General features: G+C 34.3%; 1 long non-coding RNA gene across 1 annotated transcript; it reads left to right on the forward strand.

The window, feature by feature from the left end:
• The first annotated feature begins 2,564 nt into the window (after nt 1-2,564).
• Nucleotides 2,565-25,954, forward strand: LOC141811967 (uncharacterized). The gene is made up of 3 exons (XR_012600211.1): nt 2,565-2,725; nt 11,300-11,479; nt 25,885-25,954. It is a non-coding gene; the product is annotated as an uncharacterized LOC141811967 (long non-coding RNA).

Here is a 25,954-nt window from a genome sequence, read left to right on the forward strand (position 1 = left end):
TGTTGTCGATATGTTGAAGACTAGTAACAACGTGTTGATGCTCTTCCAAAAATCAAGAACATAGTCCTCTCTAGATCATATCCATGGCACTACTATTGTCATTGAGTGGAGTGAAGAATATGAAAGTTAAAGAAAATTACATTACATCACTACTTCAATTTAGTGTATATTATATTATGAAATGAAAAAAATCATTACACTATTATTTCAAATAAAGTTTTTAAACTTATTTCAAATTTAATTTACATTACCTTACTAATAAAAAATTCATTACTCCCGTTTGGTTCTTGCTCTTACATCGTAATAAATGGTGAGTTCAATATATAGGCATCTTCAGCTAATAGAAACATATCTTTAATGTCACTATACTGATTGAAGATTACTGGCAGATCTATTGAATAGTCCATATCATTCACCATATATTCACTAGTGGAGACATCCCTTTCAATTTCTACTAGCATTCTAATGTCATAATATATTCTGGTAGAGTCCACGTATCTTCAAACATTTATTTTAAACTATGGCCTACGACATCCTTAATACTAACAGATTCTTCTTTTAAATTGTATCTAATATTCATACTCTCTCAAGTACTCACCATAACACTAGCAGAATTAAAAGATGACATCTTACTACCACTGATATTTATGTTTGTTGTACCATCACTATGTCGATTTTATTTTTGTGAATCATGATTCCATCTTATGTGAGAGCACTTCATCAGAAAATGGATCTATATATTGATACAACCACAAATAACAATCACTTCTATTAAATATGTGAATATTTCTATAACACATTAACCAAGTGAAGGAAGTCAATACATCATCACATGTTCATAAATTTATAGTTACACATTTCAAATTTAACATTTCACAAATAAATAATTTTAAGCTTGTAACCACATAATTTATTGATTGATTAAGGGTATTGTCAATGAAACTTTGAAGATAGAAATGCAGACAATAAAGTTCAAATACATAGCATTAACAACATAAGATAATCAACATTATACTAAACTACATCGGCAACGCTCCATATAATGCTAATATATATATCATATTAATTCATTTATAGATTAGTAGGAGACAACTTACATATTGTTTACGAGATTGACTAGAACTTAAAACTTCATCCACATTTCGATTTCAACTATTACTACTATTGTGATTGCATTTTCTACAATGATTAAAAAATATTAGTTAATATTATAGAGATATCCCAGCCTACAATATTGGTAAGGATAATTTGAGATGTTACCATTGCATACGCAGTTTATAGATTATCTGGAATGCTGGTTGATAGAATTTAACGAGTACTTGAAACTTTTCAAGTTGACCTTACAGTTGCTTACACCCAACGACCAACACCTTACTTGAAATATGCTCTAATACAATAACAAAGAGTTGCCAAAGCCACTGCCTGGAGTGAGATTTCGTTAGTTTCAATTTCATGGTCAGGAGAGAGGCATGTGGTCGGGAGCAATTGGCTCTTGAAGACCGTCGAAGACAAAAACTACACTTTTTGCTAGAGAAGAAGCTGCACCAGAATTACATTTGTTAGGCTTTCTTCGATCGCCTTTTCCTTGTACAATACGCTTAAAAGTTCATCGGATATGAAACTCCACTGGAGTGACGATTTTAACTTATGTTCCGTTCCTTATTTTCTTTGATAAGAAGCTACACTGTTTGTCGAAAAATATTATGCACTGACCTGACGTTTGTCAGCTTCTCTTCGTTTAACTTTTTCACTCAGTAGAAGATCATCGTTCATTGAAAATTTTGATGCACCATTCGTCGATCGTTACCTTTGGCTCAAATGAAAGTCGCTTTCTCTGAGAAATATTTTGGAACACAATTCAAAGTGGTATTTGCTTCGGGCACACGTGGGATTATCGTGCTAATGAGATCAAGGGTAAAATGAGAAATGAACCCACGCCAAGCTACGCAATTTGGACAATCTCAAAACCACCTATGCAATTTAGATAAATCGCATGACCACCTACATAGTTTGAGAAATTGCTGAGGATAATTAGATGAAACTATAATCTATAATGAGTATTATCTACTAATTAAATAATATGTTTAAATATAATAATTGATCTGTATTAAACATTGTGTATATATTTTTTTTATTATTTAGGATAATTAAATAATATGTTTAGTATGTACTTAGTTTATAATTTCCCTTTGATTAAATTTTCGTTTAAACCAATCTAATCTAAAATTTCAGTTTGATTTCAACGTAAACCCTTTGGGTCTCAATTTGATTTTAGGTTGATTTTTCAAACTATATATTTTTTTTGAATTTTGAGTCCTTTTTGGTTAAAAATAAATTGGTAAGTGTATTACGAAAATAAAATTAATAAAGTATTATATACTTATTAATATGTTTTTTTTGAAATTATGATTTTACTTTGAATCCGGTATAATATGTGATATTTGAGATATCTTTATTATGAAATTTTAATATAATTTTAGTATTTGTGATTCATTATTTGTAGTTTATACATTATTATTTATTCCGGCAGTTTGCTATTCATTTCCTTAACGCCTCCGCTTTGGCCTTTCCCATTCCTCCCGCTCCCCTTTTTCCGGTGTCCGATTCGTCGGATCTTCCACGTCGCTATTCCCTCAGCGCCTCTCCAAGTCCGAGTCCTCCGGCGCTTCGCCTTCTCTTGCTGCATTAGCTTCGTGCCTAGAAATCCGGCGCCGTTCCATCCTTGGTAACTTTTTTTTAGCGCAACCCTCAATGTTCTTTCGCAAACAATCTTTGTATGAAATCTGCGCGCATGCTTCCTCCTCAGCATGGATCTTTTTCTCTTTTACTGTCGCCAAGCAACCTACCCATCCAATGTCAAGGGCTCCCTCATCGGTAACTGAGGAACCATAAAGCCCTCGTTTTCTCGGCTGTGCTGATTTTGATCTCTACAAGAAACATGTTCACTGTATTTCAGAAAGGATAAGGCAGGCTTTTTTGGATGCTAATTACGGCCTCTAGGAACCAATTCTGGTTGGAAAAGATATTCCAATTCCTCATCCTAAAGAATCTAAGGTCGTATATCCAATTCCTATGATTGGACTTAAACGTGGAATGAGAATTAAAATTTATTTCTCATGTTTAAAATCACATTTTCGATAGATTTGGTATTATATTATTGAGTTCTTTAGTCTCATGGATTATTGAGAATCTGTAGAAAAAAATCTAACTGATTTTGTGTGGGATCTCCTAACTCCATTCACAATTTTATATTTGGCGGCGGGAATAGTAAGCCTTCCTAAATCCACTAATGTTAACTCAATGGAAGCCACTTGCACGGTCAGCGAGCGACTGAGAGAAGCCCAACAATATACAGCAAAACTGACAGCCACTATAATACCTAGCAATGTCTCATTGGTGAACACCTTTGTAAAAGCTTATAGTAGACTAGCTAAAGTGAGGGACGAACACTTGTTGGCAACTTTTGCAAAGCACTTAACATTTGGTGATCCTCTGGCAAGTAACCTTGGCACTCCAGAATAGGGGGACAAAGTGAAAGGAGCCATACTCCCTTAAGTTTCATCTGTGAGTTATATCTAACGACTTGTTCTATAATAATATTATTTAGTACTTTTTAAAGTATGAGATACTTATAGGCATGAAATTGCTTATCACTATCGAATACTAAGAACATATGTACTACTTAACATTTGGTGATCCTCTGGCAAGTAACCTTGGCACTCCAGAATAGGGGGACAAAGTGAAAGGAGCCATACTCCCTTAAGTTTCATCTGTGAGTTATATCTAACGACTTGTTCTCCAATAATATTATTTAGTACTTTTTAAAGTATGAGATACTTATAGGCATGAAATTGCTTATCACTATCGAATACTAAGAACATATGTACTTGTCTTACTACAATGTTGATGTTCAATTTCAACATTGCTATGCTTAGGCACATTTAACAGTAGTATCTCAATGTATTAGGATCGATCATTAATACACTAGTATTGCATAAACTTTATTATTAAAATTGTCAAATTATCTAAAATAACATAAATTATAATATAAGAGTAATTTGATTAAGTAGTACAATTTACAATACATAATGAATATTCTTATTATTTGAGTATCTTTTGGGCACCATCATTAACAACCTCTCAGTTAGACTAAATCGATCACCTATGTATCACATACTGAATAACCTAACATAATGGTCATGCTTCAAAACTTTAGTTAATGAATATATCTCAACTATAATCAAAGATCAATATGATAAAAACTTGCATCTGTCAACTCCCTAACGATTCTTCCTCTCCATCTCTATAAACTGAGAAAATTTTTAATTAGTCCCTTAGTATTTAAAAATGTTTCTGACAGTAGTTTAGTCACCCTCATTAGGGTTTGAAAGTTACTATATTTGTCTAGTGTGTAAGCAACACTAAGCTTCGTATATATCATGACTTGCATTATTGATCCTTTAGTCTAAGCAAAAGAAATACACTATTTTTCTCTTTTTTACTATTTGTCTGTAAGCATATGCTGTTAGAGAGAATTCTACCTTGCAACATGAGGAAAAAACATGCCCTCTTAAGCCCTTCCACATTAAACCACATTGGTAATTTGTTGATGTATGATCTTTGTCAGAATGTTAACAACCTTCTAGATCTATTTTATAAATTCTTATTTATGGAGAATTTCATTGAGAGCTACAAATTGCATCTTAGGAATACGATTCCCAATGGGCAATATATCATGATTAAGGTTTGAAATCTCGAGCCATTTCGTTTAATACCAATGAAAATTTTAGTTTCGCCAGTAGACCGACACTAGTATAGCGTTTCGGCCGAGATGGAGGGGTCGTCGAACCCGATGATGCCTCCGGAGGAGTCATCGAACCCGATGACGCCTCCGGAGAAGTCGTCGAACCCTGGTGGCACAACTTGCGCATGAACTGGGTGATCGCGAGGATTTTTTTTAAACTTCGATTTTAATAATCAACTCTTAGCTTGGGATAATTTAAATATGTTTAATTAAAGCCTTTTAAAATTATCCTATTATTTTTTTAAAAGATATTTTATTTTTTATTTTTTTATTTTTAAATATTTAGATTAAATTTTTTATTTTTAGTTAATATATTTTATATTTTAAAAATATTGAACTATATCGGCAAGACACGATACAGTACCGAAATTGTATCGTTCTGATCTGGGACCGAAACCTCAGCACGACTTAATATTTTAAACCTTGATCATGACACAAGACCAAGAATACTACTACACTTTCACTAACCTTCTGATCTGGTGTGAGTCTGTTTTGGTTTTTTAATCCAGTTCAGCTGGTTCAAATGGGTTTTCCAATTTTCCTTTGGAATCAGACCAGTTGTTTGGCTAGTTCCTAGTTGAACATATAGCCGTCAATTTGGGTTGGGCCTGTTGGGTTAGTTCACCTCGCCAAGCAATTTAGGCGGATTGGGTTGAAATTTTATCAATCCATTTTAAGATGGGTTCAGATGGGTTAACCAGCCTAGGCCGACGACCCGTGTGGGTTGGCCCGTGGCGGGCTTGAGTTGACCTGCGAGTTGAGAAAGTTTATTTATTTATTTCAAATTTTAAAATTAAAGTAGAAAACTCAATGAATTAGTGGGCTTGATCCGCCTAAATTATAATTCAAGCTTAAAAATTCAACTTGATTAATTTAAACTATAATCCAAACTTAAAATTTTTAATATTTTTTGACAGGCCCGTGGGTTGGCCTGTCTAACCCGCAACCCACCTTAGGTTGGGTTGGGTTGGAGATTTTTCAACCCGCCAAGTTGGTCGGTCGACTTGCCCCACCCCGCCATATGATGGATTTTTAGTGGGTTGGCCCGTCCCGCCATGGGTTGGCCTGTTTGATAGCTCTAGTTGAACCAGCAGGCCCAGTCCAGTTTTCAAAACCTTGGTTTTATCTATAAATCATTTGATTTGGTTTCTATGTTACAAAGTGTCTTAATGTAGAACTACAGACCATTATTTATTTTTTCATGGTAAATATCATTTTTACAAAGAGAATAATTATTATGCTGAAATGAAAATGAAAATCCAATCTTATCCATGAAATAATATTTTAGTAATACTAAGAATGTAATAATAGTATGATAATTCTAGTATAATCTTCAGCAACAATAACAGGTTGATAATTCTAGTATAAGACTTGATGATAGACAAATAGTAGGTCTCTATGACTATTACTGCAATTCTCAAGCCATTTTCCACGCTTAGAGTCACCTTTCTAGAAATAAGTCTTGTCGCCTTAAGCCCTTTCACATTTACTTATATAGTCTCACACATCCGATATCTAATACTTAAGATGCTGACTTAGAGGTACACAGTTTTATTTCAATTACATGGATATTTCAAGCAGAAGCTTTTTTTTTTTCTTTTCTTTTCCATCTTCGCATGTGTGTTTTAAGTGATCCTACTTATTACACTAGAAGTAGACACACTATGCCTTTTGGTCTTTTTATGCTTTGACCCTTTTATAGATTCCTATAGTAAGCTCAATAGGGAATTGTTTGCCCTTATTTTTGGTTTATTGACTTATCAACACCTTGTCCTTGACGACCTTGTTCACTAGATGAACATCACCCTTAGTTTTCTTCTTTTTCTTGGGCTTGACCTCACTTAGCATAGATACCAACCTCAAAAGTTCCATCAATCATTATATGATGTATTGTTGATAATTATTAATTAACAGGGCACTAGTTGAGAAAAAGCTTAAAGTACACTTAAACATTGAACTCTGCTAGCTTGTCAAAACATCTCATTATGTCAACTATATATTTTTTTCCATGGATGCCGCTTCCACCATGTGACTTCTAAAAAGCTTCTTTGAGATTGAGCCCTAGCATTGACCATAACTCTCTAAGAGTTTTAGTTATTTTTATTATATTGAAGTTTATGATGAATTGTCGGTGGCAAGCTTGACATTCATTTGAACATATAACTCTGCTAGTTTGTTAGAATTGATTATCATTTTAGTTACATATTTCTCCACGGACGCCCCTTTGACCATGTGACTTTTAAAAAGTTGCTTTGAAACGTTATACTGCTTTTCCCACTAAGTCGTTTATTAGTGGGGTTAATGGGGGTGCCTTTTTTTTTTTAAATAATCTTTTTATGAGTGAGGATAATCCTCATATTATCTCCTAATCTATAAAGTTTGTGCAACTAATCATGTTTTCACCCTCAATGATGGAGTGAAATTATGTGTTCCCAGTTATATTGGTCCGCAAATTATCACAAAAATCAACAATCATTAGTAACTGCACATTCAATTTGACAAAATTAATTTAATAGTATCTCCCGCTATTTTTTTGTGAGCCTCAAAATTTTGATAAAAAACTTGAACAAACTTCTCTAAGCTTCCCAGTAGCTAGGATCCCATCTAAGTTATAATCTTATATCAATATGTTGGACTTAGGTTAATTAGGTAGGTATTTCTTACAAATTGTATCTTCAGGAATTCATAAGGTCATTAGGTTGGCAACCTTTGTTCAACCCATCTTAAGTGTCTTCCAAACTTTGCCTCTGGGCTTAATGAGCCTTGATTTGTCTCAACAAACCCATGAAGTCTGGTCAAGTCAAACTCCTTTAGGTCATCACATGCCTGCGATAAGGACATGGCCTCATTATAGCAACCTCGAGTTATCTCGACATGCCAACTACAATTAAAGACTATGGTTTGTATATGTAACAATGAGAGACAAGTCAACTTGATATTTTATGAGAGGTGTTTTGAATTTTACTGGTTTCATCACATATAACATGTATATAAAAGATAAAACATGGAAATAAAATTACACATCTCATCTCAAACATATGAACGTCTAGATTGCAGAAATATATATAGCCTCATCACATGCTACATACCACTTGTATAAGTTCTAAGCGCCCCATTTTCAACCAATCAACTACTAATTTTGTTAAGGACTTAAAATATTATAAGTATACCATGACCTAATTGAAAATCTATATCATATTTATTTATATATAGGTAAAAAAAGGTCACCTAGGATTTGATTAACCTAAAATTTCACCTCACATGATACTAAAGCATCCTACATGTGTTTGCTTCTTCGTGCATAGCTCCGTACTCATCTTAGTTTCCTAGCACATAGGCTCATGCTGATTATGTACATCTCCTTCATGACATCGACATAATTTCAGATGGTTTCGCTGAAGCCTTGGTGTCTTATCTCGGTCCTTTGTTTGATTGAAGGACAATGCTAGGAACCATCATTCCCTTTGGTAATTAGGTCCTTTCCTAGGAAATCTCAGACAGATCTTCCCTCCACAGTTTCTTTATTGTCTTCACAAAGGGCAAAGTGCCTATGACTATGGGATCCAATACTCATTAAATTTGTTTCTTATCGATCTCGTCTTCTCACGCATGACTTAACAAGAGGACAATGCCAAAAAGCCAAGTCATAATTTTCCTTCAACACACCTTGCTTCCAACCAATTCTCCTTCTTGTACTCATAGCCGAAGAAGGGATCTAATCTTGTAGCTGAATATTAGTCACATTTGATCGAATCTCATGCTTCTCATCCTTTCTTGCAATCAATATATCAATTTCACTCTAGATTTGTTGAAAAATTAAGGTGCCTTCAATTCAAGGTGCTACATTTCTTGACTACATCATCCTTTTATTCTTCTTCCCTTCTAATTTTTTGTGGTTTCTTAAATTATCACCATAAAGAAATTGAATGGAAAAAAAATTGTCCTTGGAATGCTACTGTTGAAGCCTAGTTTATGGGATCAGACAACTATAACACGTAACAGCGCAGGTTGTCAATCTCCCTTATTGAGATAGAGGCACTTAAGAGACAATTGATACTCAATTACTTGCCCTACTTTTGCAAGCAATTGACAACACTTTTATGACTACCTTTGGATTTTTTATGAGATGTTGTGAAATATGGACGTCAGCATGAAATCTAAATGTTTGTGACATCTCTCTTACATATAAGGTGACAGACAATTTGCTCTAGCTTAGCTAATCTAACATAGAAGTTCAAACTTTACCGTCGACTTAAAGACCTATTCTAATCCACACTTGATGCTAAAATGAGATTGTATTAACAAATTGCTTAATATTATGTGCCTTGAACTCAATTAATTCTTGTGGGCATCTCCATTCCATCACTTAATGGTCAAAAATATTAAAGGCTTCTGTGATGGTTGTTCCACTACTTGATCCTCTATTAGATTAATATGTACTTACTGCTCAAACATACTTTATGTCCAATGTTGTGGTGCAGCGGAGGCCATTATTGGGGAGGCAATGAATGAGGGCAAGGTAGGCCTAAGTGCATGATAGTGATGGTGTCATAGAGGATCAAATTGGAGCATTTACTATATATCATAATTACAATAATTAATAAAATTATTCTTTTACTATAATTTATATTATCTTGTATAATATAATAATTTAAATAAAAGTCCATAGAAAGGGGAGGGGAAAGAAGAGTGGGTGGAGGAAGAAAGAGGAGGGCAAAGAGGAGCATGTGAACTAGGAAAGTTCCTTGTAGCTTGAGCAACTCAAATGAAGGAACGAAGGCTCTTTTTCCTACACGACTCAAGTAGAGGAAGAAGACACACACAACATGGATGAAGGCAGAGGGAGAAGATGTGAATGATATGAACGAAGGCATAGGAAGAGGAGGAAGACTAGATGATAACTTATCTTGAAGAAGTTTTGATACTGAGCCAAAATTGTAGTTGTGTTTGCTCGTGGATGCTCATGGTGGAGGAACTAGTCATGCTTCCTTCCTCTTAGGATCTCAGAGGAGGAAGTGGTTCATTTGTTCATAGATGCTTGCGGAGGAGGAAGCAATTCTCGCAGCTGTGTTTCATGCCATTCTACGTGTCAGTGTGAGATGGAATGAAATATTTTGGTGGTTTTGGCCGACACAGCTCGATTCCTCAACTTATGATCCATACTATTATATTAATGATCGATTCTTAGGATGTGAGGTGATACTAAATATATTGAGACAGTATTAAATGCCCCTAATTGTATCAATGTCGAGATTGTGTAGCAATATTGTGGTTGCTATTGGATAACAATAGATAATTTCACACCTATAAATATGGAGATACTTTAAACAATATATGCAACTAATATTGTTGGAGAACTGAACATGACTAGCTATAAAAATTTATTTCGCATTTACTCTATTGGAATGAGTATTCATGCAAGAGATATGTAAGTGGTCCTCAATCTTGATGATATCAAAGTCATCACATTTTTGGATCAATATACTTAAATACTTAGGAGATAGTCTCTTGAAAGAGATGGACTTATCACTCATGATAAAAGATGAGCTTATCCCTATTCGTTCTATGGGTTTTATGGGTGATCATTTAAGTAATTTATGCACGGAGAAACTTTATCAAGAAGGGAGTCTTAATTCACTTTCTATTAAGTTGAGCTTTTAGAAAACGAAATATTTGTTATACACAACTAATAGGATAAACACTATTCTAAGTCCTAGTTCAGATAGTTATATAAGATGATAAAAGAACTGAAATATATGGGAGCTACTCCTATGAAATACTTAATGAATTGATAAAACCTTTTCAAATATTGGATAATCATGATAATTGATGAAGAGGTATTTTAGATGGATTAAAGACTTTAATCAATTAACTATATTGCCTATATTTCTAAGAGCCTAATGAATCATATTCATAAGTTTCTTATTCTTCGACACGTTAATGCATTTGTTCATTGAAAGAGAAATTAATTGAAACAATTAATAATTGATTTATTTGAAGTAGTCATTTAATTGAAACTAAATAAAGATTAATATATTTCAAATAAAATAAAGAGACTGGACTTAAATATAATTAAGAGTTAATTAACTTTTAATTATACATAAACTTTAAAATCCCATATATATGTATATGCACAATTTACTTTCATATTCTACCTTTTGTAAAAGGATATTTCTATAGAGGTTCTAGGAAGTTAAAATCCCATATATATGCCTAATTTCCTTTATATCCTTTTGCTCATTTACTTTTCACATATATTCCAATTCAAATACATTCTAAATGCCTTTGCATTTTTTTGGTTTCTTTGTTTGAAAGAAATAACAATTTTCTATTTTAATACTATTACATGATTTGCTCCACTCGTACTTTTTTAAAGTCATTGCAATAATCATTAGTGAAAATGAAAGTATACATTGTTTTTCTTGATTTTAATCAATTAATCTTCTTAATCACATTTATTTCTTGACATTAATTAATTAATCTTCTTAGTTGCAGCATTGCTAATTACAAGAAGCTACTTTTGGTCTAATAAAAGGCACATATTGCATTTAAATTTGGAAAACTTGCATACAAATGGACACAAATGTGGATGTGCAATTGCCTTTTAGAGTTGATGAAGCGATGGAAGCAAAAAGCTTTGCCATTGGCTATCGAAGTGCTTGGTTTCGTTGTAAGGTTAGACATTCATTAACTATAATGTTATCATCTGTGTTATCTCTATTTGTGAAGTGGTTATATAGTTTACCCTACTAATACATGATATCTTTCTATGCTCAATAGTAGCTGTGTCAATGGGCTATGCTTAATCCAAGCATGACTTGTTGCCCTTGTCATGGCTTGGGTTATAATTGGCCTTGGCATGCCCGAGTTGATTTGATGACTAAGAAAAAAAAAGCTTTTTAAATAAGAAATATTTTATCAATTTTAAAAAATTTATATGATTTATGTCACACAATTCTAAAAAATACATATGAAGATGAACACGTTAGTTAATGGATATATATTCACATTAATTAATGGATTTGATGACTAAGAAAAAAAAGCTTTTTAAATAAGAAATATTTTATCAATTTTAAAAAATTTATATGATTTAAGTTACACAATTCTAAAAAACACATATGAAGATGAACACGTTAATTAATGGATATATATTCACATTAATTAATGGATGTACTTTTTAATTTGTAACTGACTAAATTTACCGTTTAATGCTGTTGAATAATGACAAAGTATTATTGATATGAAATCCGATGCTAAATTGTGGAGGATGGCATGTAGACATTTTAGTAGCCATCGATGCCATGTAAAGAACTTTGATGTTATTGGTTCAATTCCCTTGACAATCCATAAATGAATATGCTCTCAATTGAGGACTTGGGTATACCACCCATGACATAAGCCTTAGGACACAAGTTGTGGTGTAACATAGGCCATGGTGTTGCCTTAGGACCCCCACCCATCATGATCTCACATCCTAGAGGATGCACCCATGTTCACATCGATGATGTTGTATTAGCTCTAATTGAATAGTGGAATATAAGCGATTAAATAAGAAATTTGGGAGTGGAATGTAGGATAGAGTGAAGAATTAGTAATAGAGGAATTGGAAATAGATTTTGGGTGTTTGAGATAGATGATGGTATTTATAGGTTATTTATATTTTTTGGGTATTTTTTGAACTTTTGTATTACTTTATTTATTTTAACAATAAAATACTAAATTATCTTATAATTTATTTATTTATTTTAACAAAAGGAGAGGCATCTTGATGAATTAAGGTGATAAAGAACAAAAGGCCTAATTATCCTTTGGCTAGGCCTAGCAGGTGGGCTATACTTGCTCAACCCTAAGGTCTATGCCTAACATTTATGTCGAACATAACTCAAACATGATTTGGGCCAATCACTACTTATATGTCAAGTCTGGCTTAACTATGCTTATTATAATGCAAACTCGTGCTAAGCTTGGCCTTATCAAATACTTCACCGCTCAAAGGTATCAATATGCTATGCTTGGGCTACGTATGACTGAGATTGGGATAACTCAACTTGAATCATGCGGTGTGCTTGGCCTAACCCTAGGTTAGGCTTAACATATCAAGGGCTTGACATGCCATTAACAAAATAAACAAATTTAAAATATAAAATAAAAGTATTAAATAATGATTTAAGTTTTTTAAACATATTTTTATTATTTTATTACTATAAGATTAAACTAATTTAGAATTTTATTTATTTTACAGAAAAGGAAGAGGACATTTTGTATATTTTAGGGGGAAGTGTGGCTTTGGTGATGCCCAATATAGATTTGAGTTGACATTGAGCTTGACCTAATGACATAACTAGACCCATTTAGAGGACTATGCCATGCATGTATTTTATGTTAGCCAAGTTGGGACGTGGGTAGCTCGACTCAATTACTATCTTTATCACCTTGTATGAGATTTACTTTCACCCATTTCACCTAGTAGATTTGTAGTAGTCTTCGATAAATGCTTTTATTTGAAAAGTAACTCTACTCTTGATCATACAACAACAACAATAAAGTTTTTGTTTCGCTAAGTGAGGCCGACTATATGGATCCTTTTACGCCATTGGGGTCGATCTTCTATAATATTATTATCTATATTTAAATGAATTTTATCTTGTTTTATTTTTGCTAACAAAGACCTCTTTGATCTCCTTCTTCCTGTATTAATGTGGGTATTTGTTATGGTTTTATATCGCCTAATTAGGAAATTTATTAGTCGCCTAAGTATATGTCTATATCATTTTAAACACATCTCTCAGAGTTTTCTCTCAATAGATGTAATGACTTTCTCTTTAATATTCACATTTCTTATCCTATCCATCCTCGTATGTTTACATATTCATCTTAACATCCTTATCTCTATGACTTTCATCTTTTACTCGTATGGTCATTTTGTATCCTAATAACATATTCATCTTAACATCCTTATCTCAGGGTTAAGAAGCTTGCTTTAGTCCATAAATAGACTTTTGCAGCTTGCATACCTTTCCAACATGTTTTGGATTTACGAAACTTTCAGGTTGTATCATGTACACATCCTCGAGTATGTTTCCATTTAGAAACGCAGTTTTGACATCCATCTGCCAGATCTTATAATCATGGTAAGCTGCAATAGTAAGCATGATCCAAATAGACTTAAGCATCGCAACTGGTGAAAATGTTTCATCATAGTCAATACCATGAATTTGCTTGAAGTCTTTAGTTACCAATCACCCTTTATAGGTATGTATAAGACCATCCATGTCAGTCTTTCTCTTAAAGACCCACTTACACCCAATGAGTTTGATCCCCTCAGATGGATCAACCAAAGTCTATACTTGGTTAGTGTACATGGATTCCATTTCGGACCTCATGACCTCTAGTCATTTCTCAGAATCTGGGCTCATCACAACTTTCTGATAGGAGGTAGGCTCGTTCAACTCAACAAGCATAATATCATCGTAGTTAGACAAGAGAAATGAGTATCTCTCAGGTTGACGACGTATCCTATCAGATCTGTGAAGAGGTTGGTCTACTTGAACAGGCTGTTGCTCCATAACTTCTTGTGCAACAAACTCATGATCCACAACACTTTGTGGTGCCTGTTCAATTTCCATCGAGGCCTCAGTGTTATTTTCTATATCTTGAACTTCTTCAAAATTGATTTTACTCCCATTGGTTCTTCTAAAAATAAATTTTCTTTCTAGAAAAAATGCCAGTTCTAGCGACAAACACTTTGCCTTGTGTGGGAATATAAAAGTAATATCCCTTCGTTTCCTTGGGATATCCTACAAAATAACACTTATCTGATTTGAGGCCTAGTTTCTCTGAGACTTGACGTCGAACATAAGCCTCACAATCTCAAATCTTCATAAAAGATATTTTGGGATTCTTCCCAATCTATATCGTATATGGTGTTTTCATGACAGCTTTAGATGGAACACGGTTAAGTGTGTAGATAGCTATCTCTAGAGCGAATCCCCAGAAGAAAGTAGGTAGATCAGTCTGACTCATTATCGATTGTACCATATCTAATATAGTACGATTTCTCCGTTTGGATACACCATTTCACTATGGTGTGTCAGATGGAGTGAGTTGAGATATGATCCCACACTCAGTTAGATGGTCACGAAATGTCACAACTCGGGAGGCCGTTTGAAAAATTTCTGCAGCATCTCCCCAGTAATCATGACAATTGCTTGAATACAAATGTGGATACACAGCTACATGCGGCCGGAATAAGGACTACACGTCCTTTACCCATAAGTACAGATGCATACATACGATAATAAGGCCTACACGGCCGTAACCACTACTATCACATGTACAATAACCAAAATAATCGAAAATCTTCATAGTGGAAAACATCGCAAATCCAAACAAAACGAAAATCCACCAGTATATAAAATCCCAAATACAACCATATCGAATATGACCAAATTTATTACAACCATATCGAAGTACGACGAAAAGCGAATAAACCCAAAACATACTAAATCTTCTGGTGTGAAATGGAAGCAGCCGACCAATCTCCAAGCTCCAAGGAAAACTTATCTGCTACCCGGGGAGAAAACAAAGCAACCCCAGGGTCTGGGTAGTGAGCGACAAATACTCAGTGGGTATAGGGAAGAAGTGCATGTAAAGGTTAACAGCAGGAGTAATAAGTGTGTAAAGTCTAGAACGAATAAGTATAGAAGAAGCAGATGAATAATCAACGGGTATCGAAATTAGCAGATAACACGAATCATGATAGTAGGAATCCGGCAAATGTAGTTATGTATGTAATGACACGCAATGCAACAATCATAGTAAACAAATGCAACAATCATGGCAGGTAAGTGCAACAACCGCAACATATGAATAAAGTAAATTATATAATACCTACCAACAAATGCATGTAAAAATGCAGCAAACAACGCAATCAAATGCAAGTCACTGTCCATACTCTACACTCCCCAGTCACCCCCCTCGGGGCAGTGAACTGAGGGGCCAAACAGGACATACTGCACAAACTCCAACAACTGACCACTAACAATAAGTGGGGAGTGACAATGTAGCAGGAGGGCAATATAGCCAGTCCTGGTCGCACCCAACTATAGTGCAACCTCTTACCCATGTGCCACCTCAACACGGTGTCAGGTAAGAGCCAACAACAACAATAACATGCTACGATGCACAATTCAATATAGCCAGTCCTGGTCGCACCCAACTATATGCAACTACATGTGCCACCTCAACACGGTGTCAGGTAAGAGATATCAACAGATAACTACTACAACCAACATTAATCATGATAAGTCAACATATGCAAGCAACAATTAAGGAGATTGGATTGCTGATAAACAGATTATATCAAGGTCAACGGTAGGTGTCAAGCAATAAATCAAGTAACGAATCAGACAACAATGCAATAAGGATAACGACAGGATAAACAATTAAATTATGCACTACAAAAAGAGGATCTGTGTTGACCAAGCACAAAAGTACCTACCTGAATTAGACAGTGGTCAACATAGATCAATAATATCCCAGTTAATAGATCAATCAGAGGTCATAAGACATGTATCGAGCAGTGTATCATATGAGTATCGTCAGGGTAAAGGATATAGATCACTAGAGTATCAGTAAGGCAATAACAGATCATCATAAGGTCAAACAACGATATCAAGCAAAGATCATCAAGAATATCCACTAGTCAACTACATCAAGCAGCATGGATATCAACAGAATAGGTATGTAAACAATAAGACATGCACGAGAAAATAAACCTGTATTGACCAGATACAGGATACCCACCTGAACAGACGATCGTCGATAATAGAACCCTCAAATACGAAACTCCGTATAAGCAGGAACAAGTCAAAGTCCTGCAATTTACAACATACAATATTAAATACGATATTATATAAATTTTCATCAAAGAAAACTCTAACCGACTCCAAGGTTAATCTAAACCGATTAAATAAGTCTTATGTCAATTAATTAGGCCAACCCTAACCTAATCAAGTTAACCCGACTAATCTAAATTTTAACTTAATTCTCATTTAATCCCTCGGTTCCCACCAAATCCAATCACATTAAATCATTCTAGTCTAATCATTCAACCCGATCAAGGGTTAACTCTAACCCAAGTCAACTCATCATTTTCAATTATTCTAATTAAACCAATTAATTAATTATTAACTAAACATTAAACTATTTAATACAACTTTAACTTCAACAAAAGTTAAACTAATCTAACCACCTCTAAATAGATCCTTCTATAACATCCCAAATTCAAAATCAACCTCAACCCAATCAAACAGTGACCTACAAATCTAACAAACAAAATACTAAACTACTAATCCCATCTTAACAGAGCAATAACCGATCCACCAAAACAGCAAAACACAACTACAATAACTACTTCAAAGAGCTTACCTTAGAGATCAGCTTTGATGTGCCTAAAATACCTAGCTCAGTCCCAAAAACTCTGATTCTTCTTTGTCCTAGTTCTGTTCCTTCTCAGATTAGATTCGCCATCTTGGCCTCCCTTGGAGATCTTCCGTGCCATTGTCACTGGTTGATCGCCAGAAGCCAAGCAAGGTTCTCTTCATCGGCGGTGGACGGCGAAGGAGGTGGCGGAGTGGTGCTGATTTGGGCGACGTCAGGCTAGAGAGGCGGCGGCTTGAGGAGAGCACGCGGAGGGGGTCGGCAGCGGGTGGCAGGGCGACAGCGGATCGCACTCGAGGTGGATGAAGGCGAGGGCTCGGCGGCGTCGAGGGCGATGGAGAAGCAGCGGTCCCAGATCAGAAGCGAGGTGGAGGAGTGGAGGCGGTTGGCCTCTTCTCCGCGCGTCGACGGCTCGGGGATGGGCGGTGGTGAAGGGGAGATCGCGCAAGGGAGGGCAGCAGTGAAGGGGATTAAAGGAATCACGATTTCTAATTATAACGAGGAAGCACAGTAATCGATGCAATTAACGGGCTAAACCGACTAAAAACTAGGGTTTACTGGGCTAAACTAGCTTAAAAACCCAAGATTTATTATAACGAACCGATTACTATAACAAATAGGGTTCAATCTTGGTTCACTTGGTTTACTAACCAAACGACCTCCGATTTGACTTAAACCAGTTTTGTTGGATTCGTCTTCGCAAGACGAATCTTTTCATTCATTTTAGTTTGTCAAAACCTCTTCCAACACGAACCAAACCAAGTTGGTTCAATTTGGTTAAATCTTAATTCGTTTGGTTCACTAATTAAACGATCTCTGATTTGACCCAGTTTGGTTTCGTTGATTTCGTCTTTGCAAGATGAGTCACATTCTCCCGCATCTTATATTAATAACCTAATTGTCTTATTAAATGAATTAGAGTTTACTTAATTAAATCCAATCCACTTTAGGTTTAACTTAACTAACCTTCCTAATCTTCCCTTAACCCCTGAAATAAAAATTAAAATAAAATTTTGATCCCTCCATGGATCCATGTGTATACATAAAAAAAGTGTTTCTTTTAACTACACCTTAGTCAAGAAGTTACCCTTGTAGTGTAGTCCTTCGCAATTCCGATAGCAACTCTTTGATGACAGATCTCAGCACGATCAGGATAGTCGCACCTCTACAGTATCCACACGAACACTATCTTGGAGAAGGAGACAAAACCTTTGGTTGTGCTAGCAACCGCACTAAGGCTCTCCTCTAAAGACTAGGTTTGTTTGTTTGGTCAAAAGGGAAATGAGAAAAAGGGTTCACGGCAAAGGAGGGGAAAAACTCTCCTCTCTCTCTCATTGAGAAGAGCTTAAATCCTATTTGCATGTATTAATCCACTTGCATGCAATGTTGAGAAAAACTTCTCAACTTCCAATTTGCATGCAACGTTGAGAAGAAAGAAAAAACTTCTCAACTTCTCTAAGGCTCTCCTCTAAAGACTAGGTTTGTTTGTTTGGCCAAAAGGGAAATGAGAAAAAGGGTTCACGGTAAAGGAGGGGAAAAACTCTCCTCTCTCTCTCTCATTGAGAAGAGCTTAAATCCTATTTGCATGTATTAATCCACTTGCATGCAATGTTGAGAAAAACTTCTCAACTTCCAATTTGCATGCAACGTTGAGAAGAGCTTAAATCCTATTTGCATGTATTAATCCACTTGCATGCAATGTTGAGAAAAACTTCTCAACTTCCAATTTGCATGCAACGTTGAGAAGAAAGAAAAAACTTCTCAACTTCTCAACTCCATTTCATGCACAACCCCCTTTTTGCATGCAACATTAAACTCTCATACATTAAATCCCATTTCATGCATTAATCCTTTTCTTTTGCATGCAACGTTGAAACATTTCATACATCAAATCCCATTTCATACATTAATCCCTTTACATGTAACAGTGAGGTTTCATGCATTAAAACCCATTTCATGCATTAATCCCTTTGCATGCATTTTGTCTTCTTAAATTGGTTTTATTTGAGTCTAACTCAAATTAAATCAATTTGAGTACAACTCAAGTTTGGCCTAGTAATGAGTCTAACTCATTTTAGTCCATTCAATCAACTAATGATTCATTTAGTCAAACTAAGATGATTCTGTCTTCAAAATAACGTGTTCTTTGTGTGTGATCTAAAAGGTTCTTGTAACGTTGACAATATTTCTAAAACCCTTTTAGAAACATAAGCAATTAGTGACATCTAGCAATGCATCATTGCGACCCACGTGGTAAGAATGTCGAGATCCGACATAACCTTACGGTGGCTACTATAATGTATGATCATGCCCTTCTATCCTCGATATCTAGATTGATCAATGAGGCATAGACCGTGTCATCCTCTTATCAATCTTTATATTTTTTGATCCCTAAGTAGACTCACTCAAACAAATGAGTTTAATATCTCATATTGACTCATTTGAGCATGACCATGCATTTCGTGGTCCTACTTTATCAAGAGGCCGTAAGATATCACTCCCGTTATATGGGAGGGATAGATCCCATCTACATCACTCACATCCCTCCGCATAATTTGTTACATACCCAGTGATCACTTTTATAGTCCACTCTATTATGGGTGACGTTTGACGATACCAAAGTATATAACTCCTTATGTAGGGAACCGTAGTGACTTCAGGTCTAAGGACTATTCATACCAATAGTCATATGAGAAAGTTTATGACACTCATATAACGATCGATGAAACTTTCTCATAGCGGGTCAATTTAGTATACATTCTCTAATGTATACCCATGTGTCAACTCGATATCCCATATCTATGACTTGTGAGATCAAGTCATCCAACTGACCCACATGCTAGTCTTAACGCATTAACATCATCCTACTAGTCTCAACGCATTAACATTGTTTCTGAATATTAATACTTGACTAGGAATGATTAAGAGTAGTGTTCTTTATATCATCTCACTATCGATTCAAACAATCGATATGATATAGATTAGAACTAGCTACCCAAGGACATTATTATACTTAGTTATTTGACACAAATATAATATTAACCAAAAAGCTTACCTTTATTAATATAGAATATGATATAAAAATTCTCTAGTTAATCATCATATAATTGGTTCTAGGGTTTCTACTAACAGTAGGAGTGGTTAGAAAGAGGATAGGATTATAACTCTCAAGATAGTAGTGTCAAAAGAAATTATTAATGTAATTAACATATATGCATCTCAAGTAGATTTAGATGGAAACAGTAAATCTAAGTTTCAGGGATCTAGATAAGGTATTACAACATATTTTGCCAACTTAAATGATTTTAATAGGAAGAAATTTAAATGAGCATATAAGAGTGAAAAATGAGGAATATGATAGAGTACATGAGAGTTATTAGTTTATAAGAAGAATGAAGAAGGGAAAAAATATTGAATTTTATGATAATATATAATCTTAGACTAGTTAATACATTTTTTAAGAAAAGAGAAGAATACTTCGTTACATTTAAAAGTGGGGATAATCAATTATAAATTGACTTTCTTATGGTTAAGAAAAAGGATCGAAAGATTTGTAAAGATTATTAAGTTATCTTTGAAGAAAACTTAACTATCCAACATAGTTTTGTAGTGTTGAAAATACGCCTCAAATATAATATTAATAGAAAGAAAATATGCACAATTTCTAAAATTAAGTGGTGAAAGTTAAAAGATGAGAAGCAAAACATATTTAAGGAGAGGGCATGAGTACAAATATTAAGAGAAATACATGGCGACTCAGATACGATATGGGATAAGTTGATATTAAAATTGAAAATAATATTCAAGAGTTTACTCAGTGAGTCAAAGAGACGTGCACCATCAAATAAATAATCTTGGTGGTGGAATGAGAAAGTGCAAGAGAAAGTGAAGGAAAAACAAACAACCTAAAAGGGGTATTATACACTATAAGAATGAGAACAACTTAAAAAAGTATATAAAGCTAAGAGTAGCCAAGAAAGAGGCCAAGAAAGCAGTGACTAAGCCAAGAATGAAATTTTTGAATATTTATATCGAAAATTAGATATAAAAGAAGGCAAAATGAATATTTATATAATAACTAAAGTGAGAGAGAGGAAGATAAGAGATCTTATCTAAATAATATGCATTAAAAATGAATGCAATAATGTACTATTAAATGATGAGGAAATAAAAGAGCAATAAAAGAGATTTTTTCATCAACTTTTTAATGAATGTTTTGGTGATCAGTTTAACTTAAATAATTTAAGTAGATCAAATGAATATAGAAATCTAAAATTTTATCATAGAATTTAAACTTCAGAAGTAGAACAAGTTTTAAATGAGATGCAAAATGGAAAAGTAATTAGATCATATGATATTTCGATAGAAGTATGAAAGTGCCTAGGGAAATAGATATTGAATGACTTACAAAGTTTTTCAACCTGATATTAAAAACGAAAAAAATTCTTGATCAATGGAGGGGAAATACTCTAGTTCCCTTATATAAGAACAAAAAAGATGTACAAAATTATGCAAACTATAAGGGTATTAAATTAATAAGTTATATCATGAAATTTTGAAAAAGAGTAATAGAAAAAAGACTAAGAAAGGAGACCATGGTATTCGAAAATCAATTTGGATTTATGTCTGGAAGGTCGACAATAGAAGTTATACATTTTCTCAGACAACTAATTGAAAAATATCAAAAATAGAAGAAAGATTTACACATGGTATTCGTTGATATAGAAAAAGCTCATGATAAAGTTCTAAGAAAAATTATATGAAAAATTCTAAAAAAAAGAGGTATTAGCGTAGTATATATTGAACTTATTAAGGATATGAATGATGATGTAATGACAAGAATGAAGACTTCAGGCGGGTTAACTGAAACGTTTCCGATAAAGATAATGTTATATTAAGAATTAAATCTAAGTTTCTATCTTTTTACACTAATTATAGATGAACTCATTGGACACATGTAAGATACGGTACCACGGTGCATGTTGTTTGTAGATATTATTTTAGTAGATGAGACACGTGAAAGAGTAAATATTAAATTCAAATCTTGATGGGAAATGCTAGAACTGAAAGGTTTTATGTTTAGTAGAGTAGAGACAGAATATATAGAATTTAAATTTAGTAATATTAGACGTAATGAGATAATTGTTAAGATAGGAGATGACGAGTTGTATGTAAGTGAGAGTTTTAAGTATTTAGGATTTTTTTTGCAAAAGGATGGGGTATTGAGAGAGATGTTTTATATAAAATACAAATAAGATGATTGAAATGGAGGAAATGTTAGGTGTTTTTTGTGATTGTAAAGTACCTTTAAGAGTTAAAAGGAAAGTTTTATAAAATGATGGTTGGACTTGTTATATTATATGGAACTGAATATTGGATTATGACTCAAGTATGTCAGCAGAAGATGAGAGTTGCAGGGATGAAGATGCTAAAGTGGATGTGCGGACATATAAGGATGAACAAAATAAGAAATGAAAATATTAAAGAGAAAGTCAGAGTTACACTTATTGAGGGAAAATTTTGAGAGACGTTTAAAATGATATGAATATGTATTTAGACGACTAATATATATTCTAGTTAAGCGATATGAAATTATAACAAATGTGTATATCAAACGAGAAAGAGGAAGATCAAAAAAGACTTGGTTAGCAATAAGATAAAATTTATTTAAATATAAATAATGATATAATAGGGGATAGAGTCCAATAACGTAGAAAAATCCATATAGCCGACCCCACCTAGTGGTATAAGACTTGGTTGTTGTTATTCTATTAAATACAAAATGTTAACAATGGAGATGTATTTTTTAGTCGTTGCCAAGATATTATGTTGGATCGAGCAATGCATTCCTTATGAGGAATAATCTAGTAATAGTGCAATAATTTATTGGATCCATACATGACATTTGCCTATGTTTAAACGTTAGTTGACAATTTAACGCAATCCTCCTTTATTCGGACATGGGACCAGCCATGGCGGAGTTGTTTCACAATGTGTAACTGTTTACTAACTTCAGATATTCCAATCACACATAAACAAAGACTTTAATCTTGACAATTACTCACTTGGTTTATTTAAGTCAATATGTTGAACTTACACTTTGCATATAATTTTATTATTTTTAATGTTTATTCATGGTTACATCTCTGTTAGTTTAAAAATTGGTAAACTTTCTAAATCATGCATTTAACCATGAGTAATCATGCATTCATGGTTACTCATTTTGAGAATTCCTAAAAGGTGCACGTTTCACCTTCTTTTTTTACGTATCCAAAACCCATAGCAGAATTTAATTTCATTTGCTTTCTAATTTTTTTGTTTAAGAGGCTGAATTTTTATCATTTGTGTCATATAAAGATATAGTTGTCTTAGACTGATAGTGTTTTGAGTCAAAATATTTTGATGGTCTTCCTCACCTGTAAAACAAGAAGTAAGACAAGATTTGTTCCAGGGTTTAAAATCTCGTGCCGAGCCGGTCGAAACGGGCGAAACTTTTCGTTCCGCCCGCCGACCGGCACTGGCACGGCCCGGCACCAGCCCATCCCAGCTGCCAGAGTCGCGCGACTCCGGCGACCGCGCCGGAGTGGTCGTGCGACCCCGGCGGCGGCGCCGGAGGGGTCGCGAGACCACACGGCCGCGTCCGGAGGGTCGCGATCTCGCGATCTCGCCCGCGCGTGCCGAGATCGGGGAAAAGTTGGGGCCGGCGACGCCGACGGAGGCGCCGCCCGGGGCCGGCGATGCCTCCCGGGGCCGGCGATGCCGCCGGGGCCCCGCGACACTCCGCGCAGCCGCCCGCACCGCGTCGCGATCATTTTTCCTTTTTTTTTTACTTAGGTATTAATTGGATTTTAATAATCAATTCCTAGCTATAGTTCAAAATTATAATTTGGGGTAATTTAAATAGGCTTTATTAAATCCTATAAAATTATCAAAAAATTTATTTTTTATTTTTAAATATTTATATTAACTTTTTAATTTTAATTAATATATTTTATATTTTAAAAATACCGAAACTATACCGGTACGGTACGATACGGTACCGAAACTGTATCGTTCCGGTCCGGGACCGAAACTCCGACACGGCTCGATATTTTAAACCTTGATTTGTTCTCCCATAGCTCCCAGGAACCTGATTTTGGGTGTTGGATGACCAATATAATATGTTTTGGGCCACTGAAGTGTTTTAATCTGTAACACTTTGATGGCCCTAAACAATTCATTGCAACTCAATTGCAGTTTTTTCACATAGATAGTCCTCTAAGGGTTTTAAATACACACATTGGATGAAGAAGAGAGAGATGAAAGAAGACTTAATTAACAACAATAAAATATAATAAAATTTATTTAAATATAGATGATAATATAGTAGGGGATCGAGTTCAATGATAAGAATGATCTATATAGCCGATCCCACTTTGTGGGATAAATATTTGTTGTTGTTGTTAGTTCTCCAAGGTTTTAAATGACAAACTATAACTGGATTTGGACTCTCCTTTTTCCAAGAATACATGAGGTGCTCGATGACTAATATAATTGGTTTGGTTCGTCAAAGGGTTTTGAGCTGAACCTCTCATATTGGCCATTCAAAACTTGAAATGTATTCTTGGGAGTGCAGGGACTTCATGTCAGTTCTTAATCTTGTTTTTAAGTTGAGAGAGGCTATCAAGGTATTTTGAACCAAAACACTTTAATAGACCAAAAAAATTCATTTTAATTCAACCATAATTTTTTGATTTCATTTTCATTGACCTTGATACCCTTATTTGTTAAAAGTAATAGAGTTTCAATGCTAAAAAAAAATTTAGAAAAAAATATAAATTTCTTGAAGCTTTGGTATTTTGGGTATGTAAAAAAGAGTGTGAGAAGGTGACTTTTGGGAAATTTCAAAGGGGTGTGATTTGGTAAAAGGTGAAAGTTAGGTGCTCGGTTTGAGAATTTTGCCTTAGAATTCAAGAGATTCTTTTTGAGTGTTCTTCATCTATGCTCACAATATAATTACAGAATCGATGCATCCAACAATCCACTTGTTTCTATGTAAATTAACCTCAACTTTGAATTTCGATTAAAATATAGCTTTAAATCTTCTATTTGTTTTTGTATTCACCTAGAGGACAATTTATTTCAATCATAAAATTTCGTAACTCTTCTTTTACTTTTGATGGTATCACTCCAGGTGTGCAATACATAAAAAGTAAAATCTTGCAGCATGGCATGCCTCATAAGAAAAGTATTGATAAGTCTTGTTTCTTCTGCATGTGAATGAGATGCCATTTCAGCTGCTGTTCAGATTGAAAAACGATGTTCAACACTGCCACAAGTACAGATAATAGGAAATTAATGAGGGGATATAAGTGGATAAATTGTAAATATTTTCATACAATTGAAGCAAATCAAACATTGCGCTGCATTTTTGGAAAAATTGGGTCATGAGATGAACAAAATTCTAGGTCAATAATCCCATCATCTGAATGCAAGAAAGCAACAGTCGAAACTGTGATGCAATTGCGGCATTTACTATAAATCTTAGAATTCATGACTATATATTTCACTTTTTATTCAAAATTCGTTTGTTAAATGAGTATACATCTTTCAAAAGTTATGTTCTCATAATAATTTTGCTCTCACTTTTAATTTATTAGATAAAGAATTCCCAGATCCGAAAAGGACAACCATGGTATTCTTTGGAGTTCTTCGACTTCCCTGATGAAA

Source organism: Curcuma longa, chromosome 17 (assembly GCF_044706935.1).
Source record: "Curcuma longa cultivar G26 ecotype Majalengka, Jawa Barat chromosome 17, ITB_CL_G26_1.1, whole genome shotgun sequence".
Lineage (NCBI taxonomy): Eukaryota > Viridiplantae > Streptophyta > Magnoliopsida > Zingiberales > Zingiberaceae > Curcuma > Curcuma longa.